Source organism: Antennarius striatus, chromosome 5, assembly GCF_040054535.1.
Source record: "Antennarius striatus isolate MH-2024 chromosome 5, ASM4005453v1, whole genome shotgun sequence".
Lineage (NCBI taxonomy): Eukaryota > Metazoa > Chordata > Actinopteri > Lophiiformes > Antennariidae > Antennarius > Antennarius striatus.
In genome coordinates, this window is record NC_090780.1 from 20781842 (window position 1) to 20805412 (window position 23571).

At 41.1% G+C, this 23571-nt stretch overlaps 1 protein-coding gene across 1 annotated transcript in view; it reads right to left on the minus strand.

The window, feature by feature from the left end:
- cdh4 (cadherin 4, type 1, R-cadherin (retinal)) overlaps nucleotides 1-23571 on the minus strand; it is a 171966-nt gene that overhangs the window by 63539 nt on the left and 84856 nt on the right. The gene's annotated exons all lie outside the window — the stretch shown is intronic.

Genomic DNA, 23571 nt, shown 5'->3' on the forward strand with positions numbered 1-23571 from the left:
TGCTGATAACAAGACAAACCAGTTTCATTAATCACACGGGGATCAGATTGCCTGCTATGAGCTATGACAGCATGATTTTTCAGAAATCCAGCATGAAGAATTCTGCACTGCAAGCGTTTTATCACGCCATCTATTTAATTAATCGCTCAGCGCCCTGTCAAAAGCGGCTTCCAAACAACAGGCCAATAAAAGCGTAAAGATCCAATCGGCTGACGCGTTAGGCCGCTTGTTTCCAACCTGGGGTAATTGAATGCATAACGGGACGGATGGTAACCGCAGTTTGGACGACGCCTGTGCGTCTGTCTGTGTTGGCACATGTGAACAGTAGCTTCATGTCAAAGCCCAGCAGACGACACGCCCGTGTGAGAGATAAGCGATCGGCTTACTTTGGGGTTCATCTATCAAGACGGACGGGGGATTAACATCGGGGGTTGTGACGGTATGACACAGACCTTTTTGAACAGTCCGCAGATGAATTGTGATGGCGGGCGTGTATTATGTAAATGACTTCAATTAGCTTGAACTGAGCCGGCTAATTGTTGTCACTTTGACAGGTCTCTGGTGATGTCAGTCGGGAGAAGCCGGGGCTTAAGGCCACACGGACTGCAGAGGACTGCTTATGAATCCATACGTGTTCCGTTCTGTGTGTGTGTGTGTGTGTGTGTGTGTGTGTGTGTGTGTGCGTCTATGTAGGAGCGAGTTCAGCTAGGGAGAGAGAAAGTGTGTCCACAGATGGCGCATATATTAATTTCAATCTTAATTCTACAATAAAGCCAGCTAGGTCTCGCAGGATCCCGTCTCTTGCCTCGTGTGCCGTGGTGGTGCCAGTTGGCATGGGAACACACGTGGTTTGCGAGGCGTCGTCATTGTACGGCGCCGTCAGAAGAACGTCTTTGATTCTTTGTGAGGGTATCTCTCTGTTTAACATTCACCGCCTACTAGTATAAACCCATGAGGGGCCGGGACCATGACCCTGATTCTCAACATCAACTTAGTGTGAAGATATTCATTAATTCTGAGCTATTCGTTAATAATTCAGCTCACAAAGCGCAGTCAAATCAGGTGGTGGGATCTGATCTGCTAAACCGTTAAATGGAGATGAAAGCTGAGACTAGATTCTGATGAAGAAACAATGTGGGGCTAAACAGGGGGGCTGGCAGGAGATTCTAGATTCTGTCGCAAGCAGGTGGAAAAAGCTTAAATGACGCTATCAGATTTAATATAATTGGAACAATTTTTAGTCAGCCATCGGAACAAAAGATGTGCTTGCGTTGAATATACGTCAATGGGGTTTATTCACTCCAGTCGTGAAATACGAAGACGGGCACTGCGAAGGAAGACTAACACCGCCGATAACTCATGTGGGCTTATTTGTTGTCTTTGTTCCCCAGTGCATGTAATTCATTTTGTCATCTGACGCTTTGAAAAAATACAGCATCTCTTTTGTAAGAAAAGTTGAATAAATAAAGACGAGGTCTCAGGGCATTTTCCATGCTGGCAGCTATGAAGGTCAATAAACCAACCCAAAGTCCTTCAATCAAGAAAAAAGTGTTTGAGCGTGCTCGATGAATACCCGACACTAGATTCTACTGCTGACGCTCCAGGACCAAACAGAAAATATGCTTATTGAAATGTTAAAACATAGAATATGCTCAGAAAGGAAGTTGGTGATTCACTGAACTGAACAAAAGCATCTCAGTTCAACTGAATTAATCATCACTGTTTCGAACCAAGTCCTCTATAGTGTTAAAATTTAAACGGAGGACTTGCTGAATGCACAGAAGTTGCTTGATTTGACACAAAATAAAATGACTGAGCTGCTCATGCAATAAAAACAGTAAATTAAGGATGTCCTGGATGTGGAATTATGGGAAAACGAACGGTTTTCAAGGTTATGGTACATCCCGATCTCTGCCCACCTCGACTCTTGGATCTGCTGGCGGTTTCTGCCAGATAAAAGGCAGTTTTTCCTCGTCGCTGTCACAGAGTTCTGTCTCTGTCGAATGAAGACGTGGTTTTTCCGTAGGTGGAGGATTACTTTAAAATATGAAATAACTAGACACAGCAATCAGACCGTCAAATCCCTGTAGCACAATCTGGGTATTTCTAATTCAAGTGAAGAAATCGAGAGGACTGGAGATGAATTACTGTCTAGACTATTAGACAGAGTGGACCAGAGAGAGAGGCTGGTTCTATTGTGTGAGGTGAAAGAGAACAACCAACAAGTTCTATACTGGATATAGCTTTTTCAAAATCTGATATCTTTGATGCGTCAATCATGTCTCCATCACACGCAAGATCGTGGGTGTGTGTGTGCATCAGAGGGTATCCGGTACATTTTGGTGTGTCCTGCCGTCCACGCTGGCATGTGACAGGCTGATGGAATTCTGCTCGGATGTTTCTCTGGACTCGCACGGCTGAGAACATGCTGTCCAACAGAGCGGATAGCGCGGCACGGACGCCGCTAAAATACAGCGGGCAAGCAGGCGTGACTGCCAACCACTGAGTCCTACACACACACACACACACACACACACACACACACACACACAGACACACAAACACTCACACACACTGTTTGTCTCTTCCTGCTCATAGGTCCAAAACAATACCCCAGAGGAGGCTAAAACAGCTCTTATGTGGAAACATTTCATGAGCATAATGTAGATGGCTGGGAGTAACTGCACACCCTGCCCCCCCCCCCCACACACACACACACACACCACATCCATCTACACCGTGTTCACCTGTCGACCGTCCACGCCCCCTCTCTCCTCCCTGGTGTTGACTCTTCACCCTGTCACCACCTCCTCCTCCCCGTCTCATTCACTTCCCTCTTTTCACAGCTCCCTGGTCTCCACGCTGCTTCCTGTCCTTGTTTCCTCCCTGTTTATCCCTCCTCCTCCTCCTCCTTCTCCTCCTCTTCCTCCTCTGGTGTCACCTGCAGACTGAGTCAGTTTCTCCCTGTTACAAACCACGCCAGCCAGCCTGAACTGATGGTCCAGCCAGAGACGAATAGGAACACCGTTGTAGGACGGTTGCAAAGTGAGCTGAGAGAATGGCTCTAAAGACGTAAAGGTCAAGCGCTTTGGGTCTGACGTTAACTTTCACACAGTTTTTACAAGTGTTGAAAAGGAGTAACGGTGAGCTTTTAAAAATGTGCTTTATTATTATTATTAGCCTCCCTTTAAATATTTTGCTTTCCTTTTGCACTCCTCAATTTGTGTTTATCGCTTTCCTGTTCATTTCATCTAAATGAGTTCCGATGCATTTTCATTTAATGAGGTCTATAAATATTGAATCGAGAATGGCTGAAAGTGTCTGACGCCTCAGCGCAGGATGTACAATCATCCTTTATGCATAAAGAAAAGTTTACATTTAAAGTTTTCTGTTTTTGGTGAATAAATGATGCTGGTGAATCCATCCAGATTTAGCATATGGAGCTCTTTTTGTTCGGGTGCTATCCGTCAGCCTCGTGCCACTGTGCTACATAAATATTCCCTCTGGTACCCTGCTGCTTTCCTCAAGCCAACAGGAAAAACAACGCCACCCACTCACTTCGTAAATGGATGATTTTTGCCAAGCCGAAGCTGTGACAGACAGCAGCACAGAATAATACTGCAAAGGTACAGAAAATACTGCTGGTAAAAACGGATGCAAAGTCCACTGGAATATCCACGGTGTGCTTTATATATGTATATTCATGTGTGTGTTAAAAGTCATCTGAAAGCTTGTCATTATAGCGTCAAAGTTTATTTTTCGAGTGAGTTAACAAAGAATAATGAATTCATTCATTCAAAATGACAAATTACGTATTGAAAATGGAATTTGTAGGTTGAGTTTTAATGACCTGCTGTATCAAACATGTCTCTGCAACAAAAAATAGGAAAAGCTGAATTTGTTAAGAAGTAACTCCTGAATCGAACACAAAAATAAAACCTGAATAGCTAACAACCCCCCCCTTCCCCAAATAAAAAAAAACCTGTGAAAACTCAAAATATCATCTTGAGCTCCTTTTCACTTGGACTGTTTAGCATGTTGGAATGATCTCAGATAATTCCTAAATGTAAATGTGCTCCTTCAGTGAAAAAGACGAAGCTTTCACCCGACGACATCTGGAAATCTACTTTAGAGACATTTTACTTGTGATATTCTTTCAAGCTAAGAAGAAATAAACATAAACAGAAGAAATCCGACATCTATCAGGTGCGATTGGCAAGTAAAGTTGCAAAAAAATCAATTTTCTGATGCCTCGTTTGACATCAACTGAAGTGCAGCATCCAGCGAAGCTCTTGTCGAACCTGAGGCGCCCCGTGCCGTACATCCTCAACCCCTGGAAAAACTCTTTTGAAATCTAGCCCACTTTGCTCCCACGGGAAAGCTTACAACTAATTCAATTTACATGCTGCCATTTTTAAAACACTGCAGGTACAATGTGACTTTCCTGAAAAGACTCCCCTTTTTGCCGCAGTTGGAAATGAATTTCTCTGCCTCTGCAGTTCTGTGTTTTAACAAAAGCCCACACAGTTCCCTCTGACAGCTCACGCTCTCAAAAGGAAACCACTGTGACTCAAGTGTGTGTGTGTGTGTGTGTGTGTGTGTGTCATTGCATGTGTGTGTGTGTGATGGAGATTAAAAAAAAAAAGAAAGAGAGAAGAGGGACGCTGGAGTGGGAGTGTGTGACACAAGCTCTTTACATATGCGATTATTACAGCTGATGGATAAATGGGTACGGGTGTCATCGAGTCACTGAACTTTTGCATGCGTGTGTGTGTGTGTGTGTGTGTGTGGGTGTGGGACAGAAGTTGCTGTCAACTTGCGTTTGTGTGCGTCAGTGTTCATGTTTCACTTTATAAACTCCTCTTGTTATCTGGCACATACTGCATATGGGGATGAAAAAAAAGAGACGAAACCCTGTCAAATTCGAAGCACACTGTCACACCTTGAGGCCGATATCTGCCTCCACCCTCATCGACACCTCTTTGTTTTGCCTCCGTCACCTCCCTCGTTCTGCAGGTATGGCTGTAACTAAAAGGCGGCCTTCCTGCGTTGGAGTTTCTATACTGCAGATCTGTCTGTAATGAAAAGCACATCCACTGGATGCCGTGTGGGCCTCATGCTTTATGGGGATTTTTTTTTTTTTTTTTTCAAAAGGTTGTCACACTTTTTCAATGGATTATGAAAATTCCTTCACAGATATTTGTTTTTCTTTGCGCACCACCTCTCCTGCACATCATCGCATTACATAGTAAGCTTCACTCCACATTATATAGCTCAAATCTCAGGGTGTTAAAAGCTACTGCTTCAAACAGTGTCCCATGAGTTTTGGCCATGTCATTTTGGGTACGGCGTTAGGGTTTTTTCGTACATCCCGGGCTCTGGCTCTTATCTCCGCATTAGCCTCCTCTCATGGGCACTGGCACGGGGAGGCTTGAGGAATGAGAAAGGGGAAAGAGGCAAGATAAAGAGGGAGAGCGGGAGCAAAGCGGAGCGGATGCAATTAAAAGACTGGGTCACAGATCGCAGTGCTAAGCGTCAGCGTGATTAATACACCACCATTCAGCCCAGGAGCTTTTCTCGTCTCCGCTTCAGTGTGTGTGTGTGTGTGTGTGTGTGTGTGTGTGTGTGTGTGTGTGTGTTATCTTCTGGGCATAGCACAGCTAGGGGGTGTCATTGTGTTTCAATGTGTTTTCTCTACAGGTGAATCTTGATTTTTTTTTTTTTAAAAAAGGTGGTCAGGAATTCTGGTGATCAAACAAGGAAGTCAGAAAATTTCAATCTAAGAGTTGTTTTTTTTTTTTTTTTTATTGTACCAATTTATAAGAAAAAAGCACGAAAGGAAGACAGCTCCAAAACCTTCGGGAGATTAGTAATTCATGATTAGATTAAAATACGACATAAATATTCCCTGCTGTTACCTTCCATCCACCATGGTTTTTTTTCTTCGTTTTTTTTTTAACATGCCTTCCGGCTGATCATCTCATGAGAAGCAACCAACTAATTTCAGAACATTCCGAAGCAGTTAGCGCTGACTCCATATCCATCATTTGCATTAGAGAGACTTGCACCAATACGGCGAACACCACAGGTTGAACTGGTGGCCATTTCCAGCCTTAATTCTACTGAGAAAATATACCTTCATGATACACAACAAGATGCCCAAACATATTAACTCTTTCCTTTCATTTCTTTTATCTGGCTCCCACTCACCGACTCCTTGTCTACAAGGCCACCCCTTCAACTTTACAGAGAGGAGAGAAGGCGCCTCGCTTTATCACAGATTTTCTTTCAGGAGGTGAAGTCTAGAAACTGCCTCAAGGCTGCGTGCTGTCTGTTATCTCCCAGCACAATGTAATAATTTCACATGGTCCAAAGTGAGGTGGCGGGACCTCAACCGGGCCCAGCGATGAAAAAAAAAAAAAAAAAAAGGGGGAGTATGAACAAACTGGGGCAAAGGATCGGGGGACGAAAAGGGGCTCTTGGGAAATAACAGCAACTCTCAGTCAACCGTCTAATGACCGCAAGGGATTTCTCTTTTCAAGTTTGATTCACATTCCCTCTTCTGCACATATTGCACAAAGTAGAGAACAATCTCAGGTTTAAGATAACGGCTACACTTTTATAATAATAACTGACACTGCAGAAATGACTTCCATTTGAAAGGCAGAGACATTACGGCTGAGCAAGCAAATGGGTTTAGTTCTAGAACATAAGGCAGTACTCAGCCTGTGTCCAGCGTTTATGACTGCAGCACATCTTACCAGGTTATTTTTAGATTGTCTTGATTACCTGAGACCCTATGGATATGTGCACGCACACACACACACGCACACACAATACTATGTATATTATAAGACTAGATTAGGCTTCCTCCTCATCTATCTTCCTCATCCTCAGAGAAACACAAGACTAACTCATCAGCTGTTAATCCCCTTCTTACGCTCTCCAATTTTATCTCTCACCAACTCAAATCTCACTCTCCATTTCCCCCGTTTGTTGACTGAAGCGACCAGCAGCCCAAACTTCTCTCTCTCTTTCTGTAATTAGTATTACATGTATGACTTTATATACAAACAGAACAGAGTAATTCAAGTGAATGGAAGCCAAATGCATCACTAGATCTGAATGATAAAAGATGTATCACAATGACAACACGTCTTTTCTGAGCCTGCTGAAACTGCACTTTCTCCACATTTATGCAAATCAATGAATGGACTGTTTGCTTTAACTGACTAAAACAGCAGTGTCTGACAATGGTGTGGTATTGGATGCTCAATCATGATAAAAGGTGTAATCACAACAGGAAAGGTACCTCTTATCTTCCCCTGCTCTTGCCCTCTCCATCCCTGATCATGTCTTCTAAAACCAATGATTAGATTTAAGACAGATTTCTCTCATTATCCATCGCACTCATCCATTTTATTCCTAATCCTGTCTCAACTCCAAAGCCCCCCCCTGGGGCAAGTGATAGGCCATAACCAGCCATTAGTCTGCAGGCCCTGAGACTAGGGACAAAACTCTCCCATGTTTTTACTAGTAGATCAAAGCAATGTCAAGGGTCAGGTGCGCCAACTGCTATCACATACCCAGAATGCAACACTGCTTCTTTTTTTTTTTTTGCTTCTATTTGGGTATGGACATGCTGTTTCAAGAATGATCTTTGGCTTCCCCTGAGGTGATCATTTTCTACTCATCTGATCTAAGACTAATGCCGTCTGAGGCTGCAAAGGTCACGCTACTGATTGAGCAGCAAAGCAAGCGATGGGAGTAATTGGACTCATTATTGTCAACCAGCACACGCCAGTTGCTTATAGGTTATTCCCTCCAGAGAGGAAAGAACACAAAAGAGATAAGGTCGATGTGAAGACCAAAGCTTCAGGGACTTCTGGGACAAGTTGTTGTGATGCCTAAATGGTGACGCATGAATAGAGAAAAAAATAAAGATTGTGGTTGCAAAAATTTTGTTGTGCTCGGACAGCGTCTGACCACAAGTTGCAAAGAGAAAATATATCTGTGTGGTTTTTATTAGCAGTGGGTTCTCTAACCTAGACATATTATATACAACAGATAACGGAGAAGACATTCTGGAGCTCTGTTCTGGGTAGAACACAACGACCGTGTAAAATAGCAACACACACAACCGACAACACCAGCGATCACTTCTCATTATCTCTGTAGTACATGATACTGGAGCTAAAACATTTCCTCCAGTGAAGCTACCCTTTCCCACCTCCAGGCTGAGCGTGGATATGCATTGGTATTAAAGAAACTCTTTGAGCCTTTCAGAGTGCAGCCCTCCGTTAAAAGCAACAAACCTGGGTATCTCTCAACCACTGTTTGCTTTGAAGTCGCTCCTGCCTGTTCCAGAAAAATCAATTAAAAACATGACTAATACCTTTGCACCTAACATTTTTCACTTTTCCTCTTTAGAGCGTTTGATGTTCCCCCAACGCCGAACACTGTGTAAATGCTGAGATCACAGAGATAGTAATGGGAGAATTTCAACAAGGACCCTTTCATACTTATTTTCTGCTTCAAATAAAGCTCCGACCCGAAGTCAAATGAAATGACGTTGAATTTCAGTGAACTCCGACTGTGATGTTTTCACAGCGTGAAATAACGCACGGCTCAAAAGTGAGTTTACTTTAAATTTTTTATCGGTCTTCCAGGCCTTCAAATGACTTTTTTTCATCATCAGATGACTTGTATATAACCTAATGCAAGTCTCATTCCACCTCCTCCCACTCTCCTCTAGTGACAGTTATAAGAGACATCTGCACTGGTCCTTAATACGAGCGTACCTCTGTCCCTTAAGTGGCCATGCTAAGCCTCATTGTCTGCTATGGATGTAGGAGGTACAATAGGAGAGGCTGCTCAACTATCTACCGGGATGGAATGGGAGGTCGGCCTCTGCGGGCCATGGCACTAAAACCATTATTCTTATCAACGCAGGACAACTCACCACGGGACAGGAAAAAAAGAAAGCCTTTTGAAAGGTGAAATGAGTGTGTCTCTCAGTGTGTGTATTTACCTCCTTCCTGCCTCTCTCACAGCACACATTTCTGTATTTCTCATTAACTGATAATACATCACTCATGACCTTGTGATAAAAATACATTAGCTGGAGACAAGCCATTCATTTATAAAGAATGAGGCTGTTTAGGTTATCGGGTGAGAAGGAGGTATAGGTGTTATTGCAAAAGTAGTGGGAATAGGTTTTAATTGCTCCACTTCAGCAAGTCATTATATAAAGTGTCATCTTTGGGAGAAAAAAATGGAATTAATCACATTTGGCCCTTGGTTTAAGACTGACCAGTATGGGACAGGAAGGATCCGCTTGTTTGAGAGATAAAGGCCAGACTGCAGCTGGGTGTTTGGTGTGCTTTAATGAAGAGCAGGGTTTAACCGATACCCACAGACTGTCTGTATTTACAGCTCCATCTTACAATTTATCCACTCATAGAAAAACTATGTAAATATAAAGCAAACCTTCATCCTGTATTGCGCTTTAATTACCATCACTGAAAATAATTTCGCTGACTTTGTTGATACGACAAGGAGCTCCAGATCCCTCTGATGATTGTGTCACAGCTGAATGTCAGACTTCTGTAGTGCAGGCTCCATGTTTACATCATCTAATGTGAGGGTTCCTTAATGATGTCTTCAGCCTCAACAGTCTCTGCAGAAACTCTTCCGAGAAAAAGACCGACCAATCTTCTGCCTAAGCAAGCAAGAATGCTGCTGTTAAATGAAGTGCCACTTTTATGACGAATAGGTCTGAATGAACTCCGACAGACTCTCAGCACTCATCTGTAGTCAGGGAAAAGAGTTGGTTTAGGAGGTAACTTGGATTTTTATTGTGGCGGTTGTTTGCTAGACATGACCGCCGGGGCAAACATGCATATAGGAAAATGGAGGAGTGAGCTGGAGGACTAGAATAGGTAATAAGTGCTTGGTTTGATCTTTGTTGGGTACGTCACATCAGGTTGTTGCAGCCAGCTGACATTCAGATAATTAATGGGTGCCAAGAGAATTTCTTCTATACGTTTTGTTTATGGTCCGATTGGTAATCTTGGTTCATATTAAATGAAGTCTGGCAACGATTCATCTCAATAAAAACCTTCCTACAAATTCAGGTACTTAAGATCAAGGTGTAATTTAAAAAGAAAAAAGTCTTTAAAGAGTGTAAATGCTAAAAAAAAAAATCTACACTTCTAAATGATTATTGGCGAGTGTAATGAAGAAAAAGTAGCTCCACATCTTCTTATTTCTCTGATGATCTCCATGGTCCACTCAACTGTAATGTCTAATGTTTGCGACCAATACAAATGTGTGTAATGCATTCAAGTTACACAGCAAACAGTAAAACACAGGAAAGTGAATAAAACAAGGAAAAGAGCTTTGCACTTGTATGGGCAGAACAAATAAACAAGATAAAAACTCAATGAAAAGAGCCACATCTCAGCCCCACTTTATTTTAATAAGATAAAAAACCATCTTGGTGTCTCTGGGCCCCATTAGCTACCAATATCTGTTTAATACATTTTCTTTGGCTAACTTGATTTTCCTACTTCTTAAGGTAGCTCAGATTCCGACGAAAAGTGAAATGAAAACATATCGACTGTGTTTGTGGGAGATGAAACAAAGCTTTAAAATGAAGATTCAGTCTAACAGTGTTAACAGATGCAGGCAAAAGCCACTGAATGTCTGCACAACACACAAGTTAATCTACAGCAAATGTACAAAGCTGGCACACACTGAGATGTCAGTGTTAAATAAATATTGTGTTATTTTTTATTGTGTCTTTGTGTGTGTATATACATATATACACATATATATATATACACACACACACACACACACAGATATATAGAGAGTACAAGTGTAAATGGTGGAACAACAATGCCAGCCAGATGACGATAATAATGTGTTAATACACACATTGCGGTACATATACACTTTCTACAGTGTTCATATACCTGTTCATTCCAAATGCTAATTAACATTCAGGGTGAAAAGGTATTATTATTCCTGAACTTTATTTGAAACTGCGAATCAACATGGTAAACACAAGCTGTGGTGAACAAATGTGTTCAACAGAGTCAGCTGTGATGAAATCACAGCTTCAGGCTCCAAAATATCCAATTAATTGCTGAGTTTTATCTTCACGCCAAATTCATGGCAGAGATCGGATTCTATTGCCAGCATCAATTTGTCAGTGGATGTTTAGGCGTTCAAAATGGTCTTTTTAGGGGTAGCCAACTACATTTCTAGTTTTGTGCGCTATAACTCGCTAGTCCATAACTCTGCTTGGACTTGACTTGTCCGCTATGCATAATCCTCCATCTCGCTGCAGGCAGCGAGGTGACAAAGGAGATGAGGATATCCGGTGGGAGATGAAGGATGGTGGCATTCCTCATGGCCATGGTGACGCCGCAGGATCGATCCAGCCACTCAAGATTCTGAAGCGCAAATCCTTCCTACGTCGTCAGCATTGTTCGGCCGTGCATTTCTAGAAACTTTTCTGATCACTGTCAGAAACCCAGGAGGTAAAACCCAGGAAAAAGTAAGCAAAAACACTGATGAATCTGCAGCCAAGTAGGGAGTGCAAGATTGGCTAAATTCCTGCTATTTCCTGAACTACTTCTCAGATTTCTCATTGCGTCAAGATTCAGGCAAATTAATGTTTACCGACAGGCAGGGGAAGCAGAAAGACCTCTAAACACGAGCACCTGTTTATCCTATTCCGCCTGCCAAGTGCTCCTCAAGGAAACTTAATTCTACTAATCCACTCATATATTTACACAGGTGGGAGTGTGAGCAATGCACCGTTGTCTGCAGACAGCCAGTGTTTGTCTCCTAAGGTGATTCGCTAAGTACACTATTTTATATCTTGTGCCGTTGATCTCTCAAGTCACGTCGGAGGGACCCAGAGACTTTTTGCCCTTTCTAGTCCTTTGGAATTATGAATAGAATCAGGTCAGGTCAAGTCAGGTCCTGAATGTTGATCTTCCTTTCTTATTGAAGCATTTCCTCTAGTTCAGAGGTCCCGTTAGAAAAAAATAGTTCCAGGAATAACGCAAACGCAGCAGGATCAGGGGAGACTAATTGCAGTCAGTGCTCGGGCTGGCTGCTGCAGACAGGTTGAGAAATGAGAGGGAAGATATTTTGAAGTTAATTCAAAAACTTTATAAAAGCAAACTCTCTTCCCACTAGTAAACAGCTCGAGAGGAGAGCAGAATGTGGTCGTAAAGTCCTCCATAAACCCCAGCTCGACCGGTGGCTCTCTCCACCGGAGCTTCCTGAGGCATCGGAAGAGAAGCAGCGGCTCCGAGCAGTTGGAAATTTAAACATGTTTGGTGTAAACATGTTTTTTTTTTCCAGCGGACAGTATGACTGGGGGGATTTAAAAATGTCAGATTTTCCTCCATTTTTCCTGCAAGAACAAACCAGACACCCGAGCTGCTCCTCGTGATCTGAGTCATAGCACTTGAAAGCACAAAATGTACAGAGTTTAAAAGCAAAGGCCTCTGCACTGAAGAGGCCTTGAAGTGCAGAGGCAGGAAGAGTACATGTGTTCAACACTTCAAATCCTCTGTATTTTTAAAATGGCACCAAGAGGCAACGGGTAGAAGTCACAGGTTCACAGTTTGGTAATCAGGGTGGTTAGCTTTAGAGTTACACGCAAAAAAAAAAGTCTGTTTTAAGTACTTCATCTGATAAGTCACATGTTTGCAAGGTGGCTAGTCTACGCTACCGTCTCCTACCTTCTCACTTCTAATCAGTCATTACTGCAATAATCCGCCATGCAAGCCGTTTATCTGGAAGACGTCAACTCAAACAATTCTGCCAGGACATAAAAGTCTAAAGTTTTTGTGCTGTGCACAGGAAAAAAAAGCGCTTTCATTTACCTATAGCTATTTGCGTATTCAGCTGTAAAAGTGCAGCAATCCATTAATCTCAATAGCTATGTTTGCATGGTTACTGTTTAAGTGAAAATTTCTGCAAAGACAAGGAAATCTGCAGGGTTGTCATGGGTGGAGATGTGAAAAATATCCTTATTTCTGACTTTGCTATACTGGATCATTAAAAGACATGTTTTAATTTCCCTTGGGACCTACATTGTGAATATTTGCACCTACACCTACGTCCTTCACGCACACTAATAATCTTTATAATATTAGTCTATATAATAATAATATGAGCTACATCGTGTTCCAGGTATGCACTACTTCATAAACTGTTTATAAAAGTTAGTTCATAGTCATCTCAAGATGAAATTATGGTGCAATATGGCATTTCTCTCTACTGTACAGGTGAAAGAATTAAATAAGCATTTCCTATGCAGGGAAATGTCAAACTGACTGTCATTAAAGGTACTGTGACATTTTTATTCCATCTTTTCAAGCTGTGATTCCATCACTGCAACCAGGGGCCTCTAAACTCTGCTGCGCCCTGACAGACAGAGGCCAGACAGATTAACTCAATTACTCCTTGACTTGAAGGAAACAATATATTTTCCCATTTAAGGCCAATCTAGTGTGAGAGCAGCGGAGGAGGCTATATTGCAGGTGGAGGAGAGGAAGGGAAGGTACAGGGAAAGAACGTGTGGGGCTTGAAAATGAATTCTGCTGCAGCCGACGTGTTAGTTCATCTTTTTTTCTTTCTTTTTGCTTCCTCTTAACTACAGTGGAAGAACAGCAGAGTAAGAGAGACAGCAGGGGGGGGGGATGGAGAAGAGGAGGCAGGGCAATAAACAGAGGTAGACGTGATGCAGCGACAAACAGACAGAGTGGAGGGGTGGGGGGTAGGGGGGGTGAGAGAGACAGAATGAGGTTTACAGTTCCAATATGTCAGAGTTAGTTTGCAAGATGAAGGACCAAAAAAAAACAAAAAAAAACCCCAACCAATTTCCACAGAGCTGGCACACCCAAACTAATACCCCACGTGGGGCATTAAAGTCTGCCTTGTGTATGAAAGCCAGTGTGACGCGTGGCGTTGGTATTGTCCGCAGCATCTGTTGCAGGGGGTTACAGATGGTGACGGGCCATCCTCGCCCGCTGCTCGGCCTCGTGGGAGACGTGGTCTGTGATGACGTTTCACCGAGTGTGGAACCCATCTGTCAACGCATGAGCGCCTCTGCGTTCAACTTCCCTCGTCCATCCTGTAAATAAATGTGGATCCAGAAACGCAGCAGTGGGAGGGGGGAAAAAAAAAGAAGCAATCGCCGTGTGAAGGTTCGATATTTGTACGACGCGCGAGAAAAAGGTCAGGGCGAGGCGCTTACTGCGGCAGCAACATCGGTGAACCCCCCCCCCCAGAGCAGAATAAAAAAGAAAAACCCGGTGAAACCCTGGATCCTCAACAAAGCTCTGTCAGACTGCAGGAGAAGGCTGTCAGCGCGGACGCCTGAGTCTTTACCGCCCATCCCACTCCCTCACACTCAACGCTCGCCTCGCTCTGACTCATCGTGTCAGCTCTTCAAACGCTCCCCCCATTCTCTCCCGCCTTAAGCTGGGTGCAGAGAGCAAAAGGAAGAATGAGTCCATCTTTGACTGCTGTAAAGAAAAAGAACACTCTCTCTCTGTGGTATGTGCATTCCCACCCCCCCACCCCAACACCACCACATCTGCGTGCCACATCAAACTCCTTTCTGTTCAAAAAGCATGCAAGAAGAACCCCCCCCCCCAACACGACCTCTGTTTGCTCATTTGCTGCTCCTTTTGGTTATTCGTAGATAAAAATAAATTGATTTGAGGGGGAGATAATGAGGATATAATAGGGACAGGCAGGGACAGTGATCCAGGAATATTGGAAGTGACGAGCGTCTACACCTATTTTTTCCTCTCTCTTGGTCTGAGCAATGACACAGGATCATTAAATATTCATTCTTCTTCTATGAAAGGAGCGGATGTCTGCGTTTTGAGTTGGATGGGGGGGGGGTGTTGATGATCAGACCGCTATTGGCTCTAGTGGTCACAATCTGTGACTTTTGAGATTCAAAGTACAACATCCACTTAATTCGCAGAACATAAGTCTTTCTTTTTTTTTTTAAAAAGAAATGGAGTCAAACTACAAAAAAATGTCCATCATCGGCTGGAGAAAAAAAAGAAAAGAAAAGAAAGAAGCTATATTGACTTTGAAAAATCAATTTTAGCATCTATCAGTTGCATTCAGACTCACGCTATGTGAGTGTGAATGCATATTTTTGATGCACAGCTGAAGGTTATGAGTTCAAATCCATTTGAAGATTTGTATGTTCTTCGGTTCCCTCTGAGGTTCCTCCGACAACCATAAAGAAAACATGACATACAGGTGAATACACTAAAACTGACCCTTCACCTTACACAAGGTAATTTCCAGTAAGAGAATGAATGAATATTCATAGAGACTTAAATATACATCACTTCCGTATGCCTGACATAAAGCCATACTATATACTCTATAATCAAACTATATTATGTGTGCTGCCTCCATCTAAACTGAAGTGATTAAATATCATTAAAATGAGAATTCAAGAGAATTGTAAGACAGTGTTTTTCACCAACGCCATTAGCTTTTACAATTAGAAACTGCTTTATTCCCACTGGGAGCCAAGGTTGTAATGTTTTCATAGAAATGATGACATTTCTTATTCACTACTTCTTAACATTGTTGAGCATTCACTTCCTACACAAACTCCTGGGTTCAAGGCTCAGGACTATGCAAGGATAAATACGAGTGTTGAAACTATTCAAAGTAATTATTCAAAATATTCCATTTTTTTTGACCAGTTTGTGGCATCACAGATCTAAACACACTTTACAAATCGTTATCCTGCCAACAGACTCACGTCATCAAGCGTCCTTGAAGACAGACTGTGCTGAGTTTGTCAGATACTTTCAGCCAACAAATCACCAACATAATGAGCAACGAAGAAGTTATGATTGAAAGAGATGATCACGTTGTTATAATTTTAACAAAACCCTGCTTAGAACACTGATAGGAAATCTCACAACAGAAACCAATCTAAACTGTTAAGTTTAATCATATTTCTGTATTCTGTTCTTACAATAGTCACACACACCCGTGAGCAAGTTAGAGACATACTTAAAGAAAATAAATATAAATTAAGCAATTTGTAGCTTAAGAATCACTGGCACTGATGTGGATGATGTAATTAACCTTTCTACCTCGTCAAATAAGTAGCATCTGGAGACAAGTTCTCAGACCAGATATACTGTATAATCCCTCCAGCAGTTCTGGGTATGCCTCAGGATCTCCTCTCATTTGGAAGCGCCGGGAACACTTCCGATTAGTTCATTCCTCCCCATTCAGTTCACATTTTCGTTGAATTTGTTTCATTACTGAAAAATACATACAGTTCTCCAGTAGATCCACTTCAAAAATATGTGTTATTGCTGGAAAGGCTGAGTAGTTGCTATCAAACCACAATCAGAGGAACTTTTTACCTTGTAGTTTTAAGTTGTGGTCATTAAAGAGTGTTGCCATGTCAACCAGTAAGGCAGCAAACAAGTACAGATTATTCTGTAGTGCCTCAAAATGTGCTCAAAGTTGTTTTTCTTTTAAGTTTATATCTTTTTTAATTCACATGTTTCAGACATAGCACCCCAACATTTTTTTACCATTCCTGTAAAGGTCATAAATCACTCGTACTGGTCTTCAAGCTCATTTATTTTCCTCAGATTCTACCATTTATTTACTTATTTATTTATGCGTTTACAACTGCAACAGACTTTGGGCAAATTGGAGAAACGGTTTTATTTCTGTCACGTTTTTTCGAATGCTTTCGTGCACCTTTCTGCCTCTTGCTTTGCAGAACATGGAATAGAGATTCTAGCTGTATATATTTGCAGCCTACTGTAGTAGAAAGGCCAAACAGCTGGAGGTGCCGGGGTTAACCACCATTGTATAATGTAAGGAAAAGCATCCACAGAGACTTAATGTTGGACAGAGTTCAGTGTGAGGACCTTTTAGTACCATAAATGTTTGTAATTGAGAAAATTTATTTCTAACCCTGAAGCAAATAGACAAACGCTTACCCTCCAAGATCAAAAATGCTTTCGGGAAATTTATTGGAAAATAACAAAACATGCATTTATGCTCACTGAATTTTATTCTAATATTCTACTAGACTCTTAAGACATGAAAAACATGCAGATTTCCAAACGAAACATTTTGGAAATTGAGGATGTGTCTAGTATTTTCTTACTAAGATATTGCTCATGAGCAACACTATTGGCCAAATAAAACGCCCCAAATAAAAAAAAAATGTCTCCGGCAATTTAAGGCTAACTAGTACTGTCTAGTCCGATACTTCAAACCAGATAGCCATTTAATCACTGGTATCATTTGCCACAATGGTGTCTTGTTAACCATCTGTGATGGGATAAATGGATTTTCCATGACCAATTACTGGCAAATGGCCAACATGTCATTGTAAGTCTGTCCTGAAACAACAGTAAAAAGAAAAGAAAAAGGACAAAAGGAATCTCAGTCTATAGAAAATTGTTTTTATTATTGATTCAAGGAAACAAATGAAAATGTGAAAAACTTAACTGCTGTGTTGTGAACAGAATAAATGCTTGAAAAAAAACTACAGAGCCTGTATGTGAACAATTTCGGAATGCTTTGAGTATACCAGGTCGGTAAACAGAGGGAAAACTGCTCTTTTGCAGATTTGATAAAAGAAAGTTTTGTAGATCTTTTGTTACCTGACTTTAAGCAACAACACTATGTGACTACGACGCTGTGTCAAAAAATTGCACTCTCTCTTTGATTCATTTTTGCGTGTATCTAAACAGTGTTGGATTGTTTTGAAAAATTTAAGAGAAGTAGAAAACCTGTGCAAACAAAAACTAAAACTTTTAAATGGGAGTTTTATCTATAAACGTATCTATCAACAAAGTAAAAAGTGCACCTTGGGAAAAAAAATGCCCCCCAAAAAAGAACAAAATGTATTAATAACTGGTTGGACTAAACACACCCAGACCAAATTACTATCAGCCTCATTCAATCAGATAAATCAATAGTGACCCTTCCCAGAAGTGGCCAACCTCCCAAAATGTGGCCTAAACACATTCTAATAACCTACTCATAGGTGAGGATTATTTTATGGAATGAAGAGTCAAATATAGAACAATCTCAAAAACAGAGGGTGCAGTTACATTTGTCATAAACCTATCACAGTATTCCATAGAAAGAACATCACACCTACATTCAAGTATGGATGATGCTGCAGGGATGTTTTTGATGCTTCAGGGCCAGGAAGACTGTAATTTAGAGGAAACATGAATTGTGATCCCTACCAGAAAATTCTGAAAGAGGATATCGGGTCATCAGTCTGTGAGATGAAGCTCAAGTGCAACTGGGTCACGCAGCAAGACAGTGATCCCAATCATGCGTAAGTCCACCTCTGAATGGCAGGACAGGAATCAAATTAAACATGTTGTGTTTAGTCGGGCTGCCAATGTTCTAGCCTGCTTTTTTTTTTTTTTTAGATACACACACACACACACACACAAAAGACAAAATCAGGATCAAGTTTCTTCTTTCTCATCATAAATGATTGTGTGAATAAATCAGGTTGTGTTTAGACATGGACTGTTTGACCATTTGAGTGCACCAGTTTATTCACTGGTACGTTTCATTATATTTATCCATCAGATCTTCAGATGCTGCAAATAATTATCTAACACAGACATAAATTTGTCCATCCCTTTCCTTCCGACCATTGTTTTATCTTCAACATAACCTTCAGAAAAACCGATAACGTTGACCTTTTACAGTTGAATCAGTGAAAGAGATGAGAAAAAAAAATACACCATGAGTGTGAGATAAAGAGACAGAGAGAGAGACTTGTACAGTGATAAAGAGAGTGGCAGGCAAATTGAGAGAGCGATCATGTATAATTTAAGGACAAATGGTCCTCCCCTGAGACATCCCTGTCAGTTAATTATTAACACGGTATGTCACGGCGTTTTGGAAGCAACAACCAGAGGGGAAATGAAAAGCAAAGATGACATTAAAAGATGAGCAGTATTAAGTAAAAGAAATGTGAGGAAGGCATAAAAAGAAAAAGGAGTGAAGAAAATAAAAGGGGGAGAGCATGAACATTAGCAAGTACACCACATAGATTGTGATCAGACAGAAATAGAAAGGAGTGATGAAGAGGCAGCTCATATTGAAGATGTAATGTGCACTTCAATATCCAAGTGGTTCTCAGAGTGGCTACTAATGCATTGAAAGCACCGCCATAAAAATCTCTATTTAGTAAGCACACATGTAATAAAAATGAATATTAACTTATATATAAAAAAGAAATTGCATTCACCGAGTTTAACTTCCTGGTTCAGTTTGTAGGCGTGCCGTTTTTATAAAGTGGGTTAAACCTTCCATCGTTAGAATAAACAGATGATTGAAAAGCTGTTGGTCCACATGACTCCTTATTCCTGTGCGACGTAATGTGTGCTTAGGGATGGAGAGAGCTTTTAAACTCTGGCATTATTTATGGAGTACTAAATATCGCTAATGTGGGGTACAGAACGCCCCCCCCCCACACACACACACACACACACATACACACACTGGAACCCCATTAAACAGAATCAACATCAGAAAGCATGGTCCCTATATACTGTGTGTAAACAGCCTAATAATACAATCATCTGATTAAAAAAACATTAGCAGTAGTGCTGCTTTTTGCTTTGCTCAAAATGTCGAACATGACAGTCTGCCAGGTTCTGTTTACATGATGATTACAGTGATGATGTCATTATCTTCCGGTTTGGTATTTGTTTCTCTCAGCAGAAAAGAATTTTGATGATAATGATGGTGATTAACTCGGTATGTTTTTCCTCAAAGCAAGGCATGACACGCCGACTATTTTACTCGCGTCAACCTAAAATATAAATAGAAAAACCATTTTTAAAAGTTTCCAACAAAGCGTAAGTCAAAATGTTGACATACAATTTCTATCTGTTTTTGAGTGATTGTGGTAATAAATTTGTTACTTTTAATCCACTGACCGTTTCTCTTTCACACAAACACACACACACATACACACACACTGGGTTTTAAGTTAACATTTGCACACTCTGGTGTGAAAAGCTAAATGAGCAGCAGGAGAGCAGCAGGAAATGAGGGAACAGGTCAGCAGAATTGATATTTGGGCATCAGTTCTACAGTCGAAGCCTCAAATGTTGCCGTTGCCGTTTCTTCAGATCAAGAAAAGCCTTTCTGTTGTTTCCCCTACAGCTGGATAAGCAAACAAGGTTATCCCAATATCCCAGAGCTCAGAATCTACAAACAAATATCTCCCTCCTGCGATTACTGACTAGGATATGGAAGCTGACCTGGAAAAGCCTCGTCAGCTGAGCAGATGCCCCTGAAAGAAGCTCAAACTGGATACCCCAATTTCCTTTTGGATCGAGAAAATATATTTCATATGATTTGATTTGATAATTTTTTATTATAAGGGTTAAAAGACATCTTCACTGTCGCACACAGCACTTATGATTCACAAACACCCATACAGGCATTTTTTCCTGAAAGTGCTTTAATAATAATAATAATAATAATAATAATAATAATAATAATAATAATAATAATTTCATGATTGGAAGTTAAGAAAGCATACCATTAAGAACAGGAATTTCCTACTACAGGTGAATGCATCAAATGCTTTTTGTACCTAATTATTAAAACCCAAAGTGTCAAAAATGTGGAATATTTTTAAAGTTTAAGTAGAGCAGCTTTTAAGTTTCACAAAGACTCACCTGGTGAATTATTAGTTGAAAAAGCCAAAGAGTCATATTAAAGTAATTGAAAAGTGTAATTAAATGTTCAATAAATGTCTCAATGTGCAGGTGAAACTTACAGCCACTCTTTAATACATTAACCATGTAATATTTCAAACTGAATTTACGTCAGTAATCCATTCCATTTAGATTTTAGACAATGTCCAATCCTTTTGGAATTGGGGTTATATAGTTCAGCCAGTATCGTTGTGCACTTTAGCACCAGAACAAAGACGATGTTTGAATAAAGGCACTGCAGCACCATTAAATTAAGAGGGAAAGAGTGGAATACTATGTCTTGAAGGCTGCTTCATCCTCCATGAGGATAAACTCAGTAATAACCTCCACCACAAAGCATTATTAGCCATACTAAGAGCCGCTGTGACTGCTGACTGATGTATGTCTTTGTTATAGTTCTTTTGAATGTCATGAATTTTAAATGACCCATAATAAACCCCAAGGTCCCTTATTCAGCACAACAGCACTCAATAAGGAAATTGCCAACCTATATCTCCTGTGTTTAATCACAGATAAGGTCCAGTTGGCTATCTTCAGCTCTGTTTCCGTTCTTAATTCTCTGCTTGACCTCAAGTCTAAATGGGGACCTTCCTTCAGAGGAAGGAAATAAAAGAAGCTCCAGTAAGGGCTTCTGCAAAGTAAAGGTCTCTGTTCTTTTCCTGCAACTGACTCCAACTCTTAAGCCCACCTGTTTGTTTTGTTTATTGACCAAAAAAATGCATAAAATCTAACAGCTCTGGGTTTTACATTTTTGAACACTTGAAGAGAGAAGAAGAGAGGAAGGTTGTGGGTGAAGTAATAAAGAGGAAGTAAAACTATTAACTTCAAGTTATCAGGTTTAAATGGAAACATGCATATGTTTCAGTAGTGTGGTCATCATCATCATCATCATCATCAACAATAAGAAGAAAAGAAAAAGATATTTGTCAGTACAGAGAGGTATCACGTTCAGTCATACACATGAGGTAACCTTGGACTCACACCTTCATGTAACTCAGCAGAAAGCCTCCGCGTCTGGATGCTGACCTGGAACCTTCTTGCTGTCAAGCAATGAAGCAAACCACCGAACCACCGCTAGTGATCCATTGTCTTGATCACAGTCCAATTGGTAAATTGATATTACTCTCATGTCTTTACAATGAAAACACTTTTGTAGTTATCTGAGCTTGGCATGGATACTGGAAGCATATGGAATCAGCTTGTCTGGCTCCGTCTAAAGGCGACATCATAAACCTGTATAATCCCTCTAATAGAGCAGATTTTGTTTTTTTCACAGCTGCCTCTGGTCTTATTTTATACAAAAAATCATTCCTCAATTACTGTGTTAATTAATAAGCCTTGTAGGCATTAAAAGGTGGAATTTCTCGCTAGCTATCGGCGCCAGTATTTAGTGTTTCATTGATTTCCTTTTAAAGGTAAGCATCGCCTTTTACATTCACTGTTTATTTAATGTGAGCACGTGCAGAGACTGGAGATCACACAAAAGTTGGGGACAGACCTCATGGTAAATTTTTTTGTTTTGTGGACAAACTTTTGACGGTGATAATTATTTTCCCCATATTTCAATTCTTTCAATAGCATCGCAGAATTATTTTTGTAAAATCTGCTGGTCAGGTTTGACAGCTAGAAGCTAATGCAAAAGCTCACAGCCTAGTTTATAACTTGTATCCCATTTTGCCATGTAGTCCCCCCCCCCCCATGCAGAACAAGTTGCACTGCACTTGAACGTACTGCTAAAACAGGTGGCGCACGTTGTCCCTGCAAAAGGACACCTTTGAGAGCTCATAAATAACAATGGTGAATGTTGGGGCCATGTAGAACTCAAGGGGGTCACCCTGAGACAAGTAGGGCAGTGTTGTCCATGGAGGTTTGGGTTGCATCCTCCCTCCGTCTGTGGAGAAGTATCTACCGTCAGCAGGTTTGGAGCACGAAGCGTCTGGTTAATATTTGGGACGAAGCACAATGAACATTAGTTACCCCACACACACACACACACACCCCCCCCAGGCTCTCCCTTCCTCTCCTTGTCTGGCGCCAGCTATGTGACAGGTGTCTTTTCAGCCAGTGATGTGATAAATGAAAGGCTGTTTGTCTGGAGCAAAAAATAAAAATGCACCCTGTAGGGTAACAAATAAAAAACAGGGCTCAGAGAACGAGATTAATCAAACAGTAAAAAGTGCTCTCCTGAGATCCAGCCTGTATGGCCATTTAGCCGACAACTCCTCTATTAATCACTCATTAACAATATGATTAAGCAGTTCTACCATAACATTATCTTGCAATATGTTTGCAAGTCTGCTATTTTTTGCCCCAGTGCACCTTTATTACCACTTTTTCCAAAACCCACTGACAATCTGTGAGCATTCTCCACTTTAAAAAAACAAACGAAAAAGAAAAAAAACCCCAACAAATTCCGCCATGAGTTTTTCTCAACTAATAAACTGCACCGTGATGACTTCCTGTGTTTATACATTAGCTAGCTTCGCAATTATTGTAGCATCAAAATACAACTTAACCTCATTACGTGAGTGTGTGTTTTTTGTCATCATTACCGGAGGAGTTAATGATGCTGAGAGAGAGAGAGAGAGAAGGGCAGAGATCTGGGTTAGCTGGAGGGACAGAAGACGCGTTCCTGCCTCCTCTGGAGACACTCATTAAGCAGAGCATCATTCACATCACATCCCTGCTCCCTCTAGAGAAGTCTATCTATGCATATATACTAACAATCTAATGCTAGTGGATTACAAAAGCATAT